Source organism: Talpa occidentalis, unplaced genomic scaffold, assembly GCF_014898055.3.
Source record: "Talpa occidentalis isolate TD23 unplaced genomic scaffold, MPIMG_talOcc4v2.1 talOcc4.2, whole genome shotgun sequence".
NCBI lineage: Eukaryota > Metazoa > Chordata > Mammalia > Eulipotyphla > Talpidae > Talpa > Talpa occidentalis.
The window spans coordinates 132,375,291-132,387,057 of record NW_023602073.1 but is presented as its reverse complement, the minus strand read 5'-3'; positions in this window follow the sequence as shown (position 1 = coordinate 132,387,057).

Here is an 11,767-nt window from a genome sequence, read left to right as displayed (position 1 = left end):
TGAAAGTCTTGCATGATAGCTCATTTACCTAAATCCACTAGTGGTGTATCCATATTAAATTTTGGTTGGTTGGTTTTGTTTTTGTTTAAGTTGAATTCTTTTGTAGCCCTTATCATGTTTGATTAAATATTAGAAATATATGAAAAACATACTTATTGAAGCTATGGGATGATGCCATACCCATTCTAATTACTTGTTTCTCCATCCCTATCTTTCCTAATATTCTCACTGAGGCCTGTGTGCACTGAACTATGGAATGCAGTGATGTGGCCCACGTCAGCTCATGTCCTGCCCAATTCCTTTGTTCTACTTATTTCATTCTATATTTTGCTTTCTTACATCATGCTTATTTGAAATGTTTATTGCTTCCTTTGCACTTCCCACCACCACCCCCCCCCCGCCACACACACACACACACACTGTATGTAATCCATGAAGCCAGGAACCTTGATCTTTGTTTTGTTCACTGATGTCTTCAAATAACCACAATAGAGTCCCTCACATAAAGGCACTCAATAAATAAAACTGATTAGATTTACAAATGAAAAAAGGAAATGAGAGAAGGCAGGGGGCCATTAGGTGCTGTGAACAGTGGGACATAATTTCCTCTTTGTAGATGTGGCAACTCCGGAAGTGGCCTCATAGGTATTGTTGGTCAGTCAAATGAATCAGATATCTAGATATCTATCAATTGGTATATATTCAGGAAACTCAGGGCTGGATTTTCGTGTCAAAAATACAACTATTATTTGGAAATGATATAATTGTGGGAAAACAAGGCAGTCCAACTACAAAGTTTAATTAGCAAATGATTTTTTAAAAATCTACCTAGTAGTCTTAACCTAAAGAATCCATGTTTATTTAGCTTTTGTTTCACAAACTTCCCAGTTTAAACCTGCCTGACTGCAAACTCTTAGTTTTCAAACTATACATAAAAGATCAACTATATAGAGAAAGACTAAATCTCTGATTTTTAAGAATGAGAAGTATGTACAATTCACTTCTGGGTATGTTTGCTAATATTTTCTGCATTCAAGGTAAATAATACCTCCTTTTAAATAGCAACAATTATTTTTTTTCATTTTTTAAGCTTTTTTATTTTATACATTTTTTTAAATAATAAATTTTATTTTTATATTCCCCCATACAACTGCACATGCCCCATTCTGACCCCAATCCCTCCCCTCCCGCCCCCACCCCCCAAAAAGTGTCTCTGGTTCATAGTTTTTTGTTGATTTTGATTTTCACTTTCTTATATTCATTTTCCTGGTCCCTTATTTAAGTTTTCTAGATTCCTGCTATGAGTGAGACCATCCGGTATTTTTCTTTTTCTTTCTGGCTTATTTCGCTGAGCATGATCCCTTCCAGCGCCAACCATGTTGCTGCAAATTGCATGTGTTTATCTTTTTTGAATGCTGAGTAATATTCCATGGTGTATATGTACCACATCTTCTTGATCCAGTCATCTATTTTTGGGCATTTGGGCTGTTTCCAAAGCTTAGCTATTGTAAATAGTGCTGCTATAAACATAGGGGTGCAGGTGTTCTTTGGAATTGATGTTTCTGTGTCCTTTGGGTAAATACCTAGGAGTGGAATTGCTGGATCATATGGAAGCTCTATGTTTAGTAGGTCCAGAAATCTCCACACAGCTCTCCATATAAATAGCAACAATTATTATGCTCATTGTTCATGTCTAACTGTCAAGTAGTGCTATCAAACCTTGGAAAACAAAAGAAGTGAAAAAATGATCGCAATGACTGAACTAGAAAGGAACTGAGAACAAAGCCAAAGTATCAGTGCATGAATCTCACTCATTAGGTGGCTCTAGAGTTTTCAAAATGAAGCCAAGCCACTTTCTGTTATTTGTTCACATTATGGGCATATTTTCCACTCTGTTACTAGTCTTTTTATTTCCCTTTTTTCATAAATAATGCAATTGAAATACAAAAATACCACTGATATTAAATCTATATGGTATGTACAATGAGTTATATATACATCTTTGGGGTATTTACTCAGGAAATTTTTCTGCTCTGAAAAATCTTAGGTTTGGCACATTTATTTTATACCTACAGGACATTTCAATCAACAAAAATGATTGTCTTTTTTCCTACCTAGCTTTGAATCAAACACAATGAAAAAAATGACAATGGCCACTGTGACCAAGATACAATTACATTTTATATGAGACATGTAATAAATAGCATAAATGACTGAAAGCTTATCTATAAAACACAACTTATCTTCAAATATTCATTACTGTGCTGTAAAGACAATTTAACAATGGGATATGTGTGTGTGTGTAGTTATTATTCATAGTGACCAAAAATGCAGAAAAATATATGCCTCTGTTAAAAATTCAGTTAGAATTTCACATGATATACATAATCCATGCTAAATTTAATTTTCTGTTGAGAATAAATTTTCCTGGTCGAGCAAATAATTTTTATAAAAGTTTTCTCCCCAGGTGATATACCCCTAACATTTTCTTCATATATAAATCTAATAAGCACAATCTAGAAATGATAAATACAATAGCTATCATTTCAGGTTTTTTTTTATTTTTTTTAAAATTTGGAATAATATCATGTAATAGATTATTTAATGGAGGAAAGTGGAGATAAGAAGTTCAAAGCAATCAAAGAATTCAGCCAACTCTTAGAAACACATTAATCAAGAATTATATTTAGGGCCTCCCTGGTGGCGCAGGGGTTAAAGTCTCAGTGCTATCAAGCTATCATCAGCCACTGCAGCCTGAGTCGGAATCCCAGTCAGGGAGCTAACTCACATATGGTGCAGCAGACTTCTCTTGTCTCACCCTCTGCTCCCCTTACCAGTGTATATCCGTAGATCTACCTGTTCTGCTCCTCATTCTGTCTCTGCTGAATCCTCTCACCCCCACTCCTCTGGCCTATACCCCAGTTTTTGTATGCATAATAATAAAAATTTAAAAATCTTAAAAAATAGAATTATATCTAAACTGTGATTAAGGAAGTTGAAGAATGTTTTATTGAATGATTTCAAATATATATATTAAAGATTGATTGATTGATTGACTGATTTATTTATTTATACAAGCACTGGATACAGTCAGAAGCACAGGAGGGTGAGAGAATTCACCAGAGCCAGAGCGGGGAGCAGAGCAGGCAGAGTGATGAAATACACTGCTGAGGGGAGCACTGGCTGGCAAGAGAGGTCTGCACACCATGGGGGACCCTCACATGGTGGCCAGGGATCGAACTGGTGCTGCAGAGGCTGTGGGCAGCTTTGCAACCCAGAGCTCAACCGCTGCGCCACCGGGGAGGCCCTCAATATATTTTTATGTGAACTTGAAGACAATGAAAATGAGCAGTAAAAAATCTAAGATACTGTATAACAGGCAGTTTTCTCCTTGATAACCTCCTCTTCATTACGCACAGGTGACCCCCAAAACTTGGGCATCCTTTCTTCTCAAAATATACATGTGTACATGATGGATTGAAGAGAACCTTTCGTATCCCTGATGGCTTGCCCTATACCTTATGGTTCATGGAGATGCTTCTCCATATACAGTCCCTGTGTAATATACATGATATAAAATTACCTGTCTGGAAAGACTCAGCTTCATCATTTCAAAATTCTATACTCTCTTGAGAACACTGATGACTTTTAATTTGGCATTTTGTCTAGATATTTTTGTCACTATTTCTATGATCTAATGATGTTATTTTGATTCTATTTCAATGATCTAATAAATTTAAAGCACATGAAAAGCATGATTATATATTTCCCAATAGGGTTAATAAAATAAATTTTAGTGAACATCATATAGACTACAAAGTCATGATTAAAATGAGTGAAGTTCATTTATAGGAGTCATTTGTAAAATGCAGCTTCGCAATGAAAGAACCCTTGATTTTTTTCATAGACTCATAAAGGGGGGAAAAAGGAAAGGCAAATAAAAATATTTTGAGATTTAAAATATATATGTTTAAATATATATGTTTATATATATGTTTATATATATTTATATATATATATGTTTACAGGAAAGACATATTCTAGAGGTGGAGAAAATAGATTTCTATTATCACATATGTCTTGTGATATTAAAAAAATCACAGTATTTGCAGAAATATGCTCAATATGGTCAGAACTTGATTAGTAACTACCAACTTCCTTACTATTTACCGACAGGATCAAACAGACAAAGTGGAATATGCTACTCAACCAGTCATAGAGTGCCTGCTTTTAGATAGCCCACCAGTCACTTCAGCTTCTTAATAACCTCAAATTAAGTATACCAGCATGAATTCTTTGTATCACTAATACAGCTTCTTTCCCTCCTTCTATCTTCAATTCAATTCAAACCCAAGTGATGGTGGCTGACTCACTTGCAGTAACAAACTGAATAACTAGCCCATGTTATCAATGGATGCATGTTTGTTTATTTCCACAAGGCAAAATCTTTAAAAAAAAAAAAAAAAAAAAAAAAAAAACAATAACTGGACTTCAGACTCTATGGTAAAATTTAAAAGGATAATTTTACTAAACAAAATTTATCCTATTTCCAAGACCTGATATTATAAAAAGTTTAAAGGTAAACATTTCTTAGCTGTAATTTGAGTAAAACACCTAGATAAGTGTTCTCTATCTGTCTGTATACAGGCAGCATCTATATGAATGCGCCTCTGGATACATTTTCCTCAGTAGATTGAGGTCAGACTAATACTAAAAGAAAAAAAAAGATGAAAAAAGCTACCAAGAATCAAAATGACTTTTTAAAAGTACTCAAATTACAACTAATACAGCTGGAATTGAAATGAACCAAGAATGCCTTTAAGCATGGAACAAAGGCCAATAAGAAAAAGATCTCAGCTGTTGAAGAAATAAAGGCCTCCTTCTCTAATGTGGCAGAAGTTGGTGAAATATTCAACTCCTGGAGCAATACAAAGCAAAGAAGAAATCATTTTTAGATAAGAGGACAAAACTAATGGATATTCTCAGCAAGCCTAAAAGCTATGTTACCACAATAGTACCAAGATAATGGTTTCTACCTCTACAATTCCTTTCAATGATTGTTTTGCCAATATACAGTGTAAAGGAAACAAAGACTAATAATTGCTTGTCAGTATTGACGAAGCATGACTGGCATCATGAAGGGAAAGGGCTGGGGGAAGGTGGATGCCACTTCACAGCTACTGAGAACACTAGCAGGCTGAGAACACTAGCTATGTTTACACCAAAGAAATGAAAATAGGAAGGAATATTTGAAGGTCAACTTAAATGAGCTGTTTACATCTTTCCAGTTAACAAAACACATTTCAAAGGCCAAAAGATTTGAATCATTGAAGAAATTTAAAAAGGTGCAAAATGATACAAGAAATCACATTAAGAGCTAGAAATCTGTGCTCCAAGTCCAATTAGGGGTGGGTGAAAAAAGCTTAACCATAGAATCTTATAAAGCAAAATTGTAAGCTATCAAAAATTTTACTATAGGGGAAAATGTCCTACATGACACTGAAATCCAATTTCTCAATGATATATAGTACAAAAAACTCAAACAGATTTGAATTACTAAAGGAGTTTTCAGATTCTGCAATAAAGTGAAAATACAGTACATACAAGTTAACATGTTTCACACTTTCAAATAAAATAGCCTTAAAGAAGCAAATATCAAACAATTCACTGCTACTATAACAAGTAATCAGTTCTTGTATATATATTTAGAGATATAAAGATAGCCTGGAAATGGAGAAACTTAGAGAGTAAGGAGAGTACAATTAGACAATCACGAGTGTTAAATGCATAGTATAGGCATTTAGTGCATCTGTGCTTTGTAATAGGAATAGCATTTTGCCCAGCAAGACCTCACAAAGCCAATGAAGAGCTGCAACAAGATGATGGGTAGGGATAGAATATACATAAAAATGGTAATGATACCCATGTTTAAATGACTTCCCTAAGGATTTAAAAGCAAATTTATTTTTATATCTTCCCCTGAAAATAATATAACAAATCCAATAGTATTTTGAGTTGAAAATCTTTATATGTTCTTTTCTCACTTGGGTTTATTCAGGCATGTGCTTGAATTGGTAGCAATGCCCAAATATCTTTAATCTGAAAATAATTGGTAAAATCTACTTGTGTCATGGTCAGGCATGTTATACATTAGCTTCACCATTACTTACCTAATTTTCAACAGTAAAACTCATATGACATGTCTGTTTCTCTTTGCTTTTCCTAGTTGCAACTTATTCACAGATAGCAAGACAATGAAAATGTTATCAAACCCCTCTTTCACTATGCAAATTAGATGCCATGTAAATCCATCCTTTTGTTTGTATGTATTTCTCTCATTATCCATCCAGATTCTAAGAAGGCAGGTGTCACCCACTACCTATAGTAGTGGTTGGCTATTCTGCCTATAGAAAAGGTCAACAGTAAATCATACATAAAATTTTATACTACTGAAAATGCTCCTCCTATGTTAACTAAAGTCTGTATTCTGCTAAGTTTTAAAGCGTAAATATTCATTTTCTTTTGTGGCCTCAAAAATTTCCAGAAGAACAGCCCAAAATATGACATCACACACTTCACGCCTAAACTTCACATCCATCACATGGTCACACCACAGATGAAATGCAGAACCAACCCTCTATTCAAGACTAACCATTTTTTTAAATATACAAAAACACACAAATCCTCCATTTTGTCTAAATGCCTTTTTTATCTTTCCTTTGTCATCAATTTCATTGAAAGATTTATATATATTTGGTATATATTCTAGACCCAAAGCCACTTAAAGAATTACAATCTTTGTTCTTCTCTTTGTCTTACAACAGAAAATAACCTTCTTAGCTATCAAATCTTTGACCTTATTTTTTCAGCAAACTTCTGTAGAGTCCCTTCTGTGTTCTCACTCCTATCCGGTATTCAAATGATGTTCTCATTATATCTTTTTAGCTGTAGCAACTGTCTTCAGAACTGGCTTTCTTGTGACCGTCTCTTACTATTCAAGTACACAATCAACACTGCCACCTAAGTTATTTCCTAAGGTCTACATCAGATCATGTTACTTTTTGCTTAGGAAACTCTGTTGACTGTTTATTGCCTGTAGAATAAAACCAGAATGTCTTAACTTCACGAAGAATATCCCTGAAACGCAATTTTAGTCATTTTCCTTTCTTCCCAATAATACACAGACACCAAACCCCAGTCTATAGATTCCTTCCTTATGTCTGTCCTGAATAAGTTAGAAATAAGAAATTTTATGGTGTTCTGTGCTTTAAATACCTCTCGTTTCTCTTTCAAAAGGTAAGGCCATATATATAGAATTCGCTCAAATTTTATCTTTTGGGGGCTGGATATCCTAACAAGAACTTTATTTTCCCTCTTATTACAGAAAAAAAAATTGTCTAGACAATGACTGTAACATCTATTTCCTGCCACTTGTTTTTTGGTGTGTATGTTCCTATTCATTTTACAGATTTTGACCTTTAAGGAGAATCTTAATCAATTTTGCATTTTAAGGCCTTGCTAAGAGCATTCAACACATGAGAAATGTCAATAAGCATTTCTTGTTATAGAAATAAATGCACACATGAATAAATTATTATTTTATGACTAAACACCATATATTAATCTTTACAGTATTTTAGTAATCAGAAAACATTGAATAGTAATGCAGAGTAGTTAATGTAAATGTAGCAATGTGAATATATCTGTACTTAATGATTTAAATATTGAAAATGACATCTGAATACATGTAAGGATCACATAGAAAATGTACAGAAACTGGGTCTCCCCAGTGGTGCAGCGGTTGAGCACTGCGTTGCAAAGCTGCCCGCAGCCTCTGCAGCGCCAGTTCGATCCCCGGCCACCAGAGGAGGGTCCTGCATGGCGCGCAGACCTCTCCTGCTGCCTGCTGCTCCCCTCAGCAGTGTACTTCGGTCCTTCTGCCTGCTCTGGTCCCAGCTCTGGCTCTGGTGAATCCCCTCACCCTCCTGCGCTTCTGACTGTACCCAGTGCTTGTATGTATGTATAAACAAATAAATGAATAAATGAATAGATAGATAGATAGATAGATAGATAGATAGATAGATAGATAGATAGATAGATAAAAAAGAAAATGTACAGGAACTCCGACAATAATGAAAGAGGATCTAATATCTTTCTTTGTCTTTAAATGGCCTCACACTGGCAGGCAAGTGTACTACATATTGGATTGCCATTTTTTTTTTTTAAAGATTTATTTATTTATTTATTTATTTATTTATTTATTTATTTATTTATTCATTCAAGCACTGGGTACAGTCTGAAGCATGGGAGGGTGAGAGAATTCACCAGAGCCAGAGAGGGGAGCAGAGCAGGCAGAAGGACACGAAGTACACTGCTGAGGGGAGCAGCAGGCGGCAGGAGAGGTCTGCATGCCATGCGGGACCCTCCTCTGGTGGCTGGGGAGAAGCGGGGGATCGAACCTGTGCTGCAGAAGCTGCAGGCAGCTTCGCAACCCAGCGCTCAACCGCTACGCCACTGGGGAGACGCTGGATTGCCAATTTTTATGACGGCAAATCAGAAAACTTTCCATAGAATTGACTTTCTTCATTGCGACTCGTAACTGCAAAAACTGGAGATGCACTAAACTTGAATATTAATGCTGCAATCTAAAAAATTCCAAAAAGTATTCTAATTTTAAAACTCTAAGTGATTTTACATTTTTTATTAGTAGAAGATGAAAATTCTATCTGCAGGTTACAATTTGTTTATAGTTTAGGGATGATTATTCTCAGATCAGTTAAATTTCTATATTATTCAATTTCTTGGCAACCATAATTAATTTAGTACTCTCCCAATTAAATTATAATTTATGAAGTTAGTAAAATAATTAAAGTAGAAGGAATATTCAAAACTTTCAGTAGAGGCAGTTTAAAATAATCACTTAAGTCAGTGTTTTCCTAGGAATTTATTCTACTTAAAAACAACCTAACAAAAACCATGGCAAGTTTAAAATGTATATTTATTCACAGGTTCCTTTGTATGTCCATGGAGAAGCAAAATCCATAAAATATTAATATCACACCAAAGAAAGACTTAGAGAAAGATGGTGATCACTACTTATTTATGAAGAGTATGGAAGGGTAAGGGAAGAATAAATAATGAAAATAAACTAATATCTAAGATGTTAAAATCAAACTGAAATATTTGTCTCAGGATCTACCTAGATCCCAATGGGGAGATTGGGCATGTGCGTTTCTACATTTAGAACACAAAATCTGATAAAGGTTGTTTGCCGAGTCTAACAAAAACTTGGCTTCAATTCTATTTGCTGGCAGTTTAAATTTGTCATTTCTACTTTCATTACCTTTTTATTTTTCCTCCTGTCCCAGACTCCTTTTATTTCAACATTATGATGTTTAAAGTCAATAAGATTAAAGTTCGTTATAGATTCTTAGAATTACATAAAAAAAATAGTCCATTAGTTTCCTACAAACTTGTTTATGATAATGAATTACTCTAGAGGTAAAGTTTGCAAAGAGAAGAATCCTTATTTTCAAACAGAAAACCAAAAATTTGGTATTATCTTTTCTTCATTAACACTGCAATGCAGTTTGTAACTAGTCATTAATATCATACTATCATCATCATGGTATAATCTCCCATAAAGTTGTGAAAGTGACTTCAAGAACAATTTGATTATGACAAATTAGTATTTTTCTGTACTCTCAACATGGAAAGAAGGAAAGGTTTGCTAATTATAAATGATTCTGTAATAATCAAATAAAGCATATGACCTAAGTTATGATTCTGTGTGTGTGTGTGGACATCCTTACAACCTCAAGAGTGAAGGAAAATACACTAAGAAAAACTAAAGATATTTTCTCTGTGAAATGAAGAAATTCTACCTACTCCTCAAATCTTTCAAATAAACATGTTTTAAAAAACAAAGCTGAGGAAGGGAAAGAACAGATGGGTTTATGAAAATAGAGTGAGCAACACCAGAATTACCATTAGAGTGGCCATGCAGAAGAGACTAAAAAATGCTGCACAAGATAGTATTAGAAACCTGTTAAGTTTTACTGAGAGGCATAAAATTACCTGAGTAAATACTGATAAATTATACAGGGATGATCAGCACTATAAAAACAAATTCTTCTGAGGTGTCTATGTTGAAATAATAAATCCCACTCATAATCAGAATGTACAAAATAAGTATTTGAAAGGAAAAATGAGAGATATATTATAAAAACTAATACACATTTGACCACTCACTTGGAAGGCACACAAGAGCATACATAGAAGCAAATATAACAATACATTAATGACAATTATCCCTTAATGGAGAGATCATTGTTGATTTAATTTCTATTTGTATCATGTGGCACAATTAAGTGAAGTAGCAGATTCTTGTGAGCTTTAGCAATATTGTGAAGCTCAACTGAAATGTAGATGGAAATGTTTTATAGGCTATGAGATGTTATTAGTGTGAAAATCTTTTTTTTTAAAGATTTATTTATTTGTTTGTTTGTTTATTTATTTATTTATTTATATAAGCACTGGGTACAGTCAGAAGCGCGGGAGGGTGAGAGAATTCACCAGAGTCAGAGTGAGCGGGGAACAGAACAGGCAGACTGACGAACTACACTGCTGAGGGGAGCAGCAGGAGGCAGGAGAGGTCTGCATGCCATGTGGGACCCTCACACCGGCGGCCCGGGATCGAACCAGCGAGGCAGAGGCTGGGGGAAACTTCACAGTCCAGCACTAAACCACTGTGCCACCAGGGGAGGCCCTATATATATATTTTTTTTATAACATAGTATAAGAACAGGGGTTCTTAGCCAAATGTCTGATTTCAAGTGCTAGTTATACTATTTACAAGATAAAAATGTTGGACAATGCAATTGAATTTGGCTTTGATTCTCTCAAATGGAAAACATTCAGATTCATTATTACTATTTCCTAACTCACCATTCTCAGGACCACTTAACTAGTTACATGAGATATATGTCTCAGAGTTATGTTTGAAATGTATTTATCACTTGCCATCAAAAGTGTCCACTGCACTGTCCCTCAGCCCATTGTAGCACAATCAACATATATTACTTGTTGTTTCCCTACTATTGCCACCTTCAGGATTCTCATGTTACATACTAGAACTTTTTGGAGGAAATAAATTATTTATCCTCTATCTCATTATTAAACTAGCTGAAGAATTCACTTTCCATTTGAAAGAATCAAAGCCAAATTCAATTGCATTTTCCAACATTTTTATCTTGTAAACAGTAGAACTAGCATTTGAAATCAGACATTTGGCTAAGAACCCCTGCTCTTACACTATTTTATGAAAATATATGTAATTGCTGCCTTAATTGCCTTTAAGTGTTTTTTTTTTAATTTTTTTTTAAGTGGCAGTAACATGAAGAATGGACTTGATGTTATGTGAAAAAAAAAAATATGTGTATCACTAAGGGCAAAGCTCTATCATTTTTCTTACATTCACATAAACTATTAACTCACCCTTTACAAATGCAAATCTAAAACATACCCTGAGTAACTATTTATTTTCCAGATTTTTCTGCGCTCTCCAGGGACTTTCCAATCACACTACAGTCACACCTTTTAAGATTTCATTATCTTTTAACAGGAATAATGCCCTGATTTCAAGTTCTATTCTTATTGTACTCCTAAGCTAGACTAACATTACTAAAGCAGTAATTGAGCATGTTTGTTCCCTACAAATGTCGCAATCACTTTTTGAATGTGGGATGTAGCAATAAGTAAGAGGTGG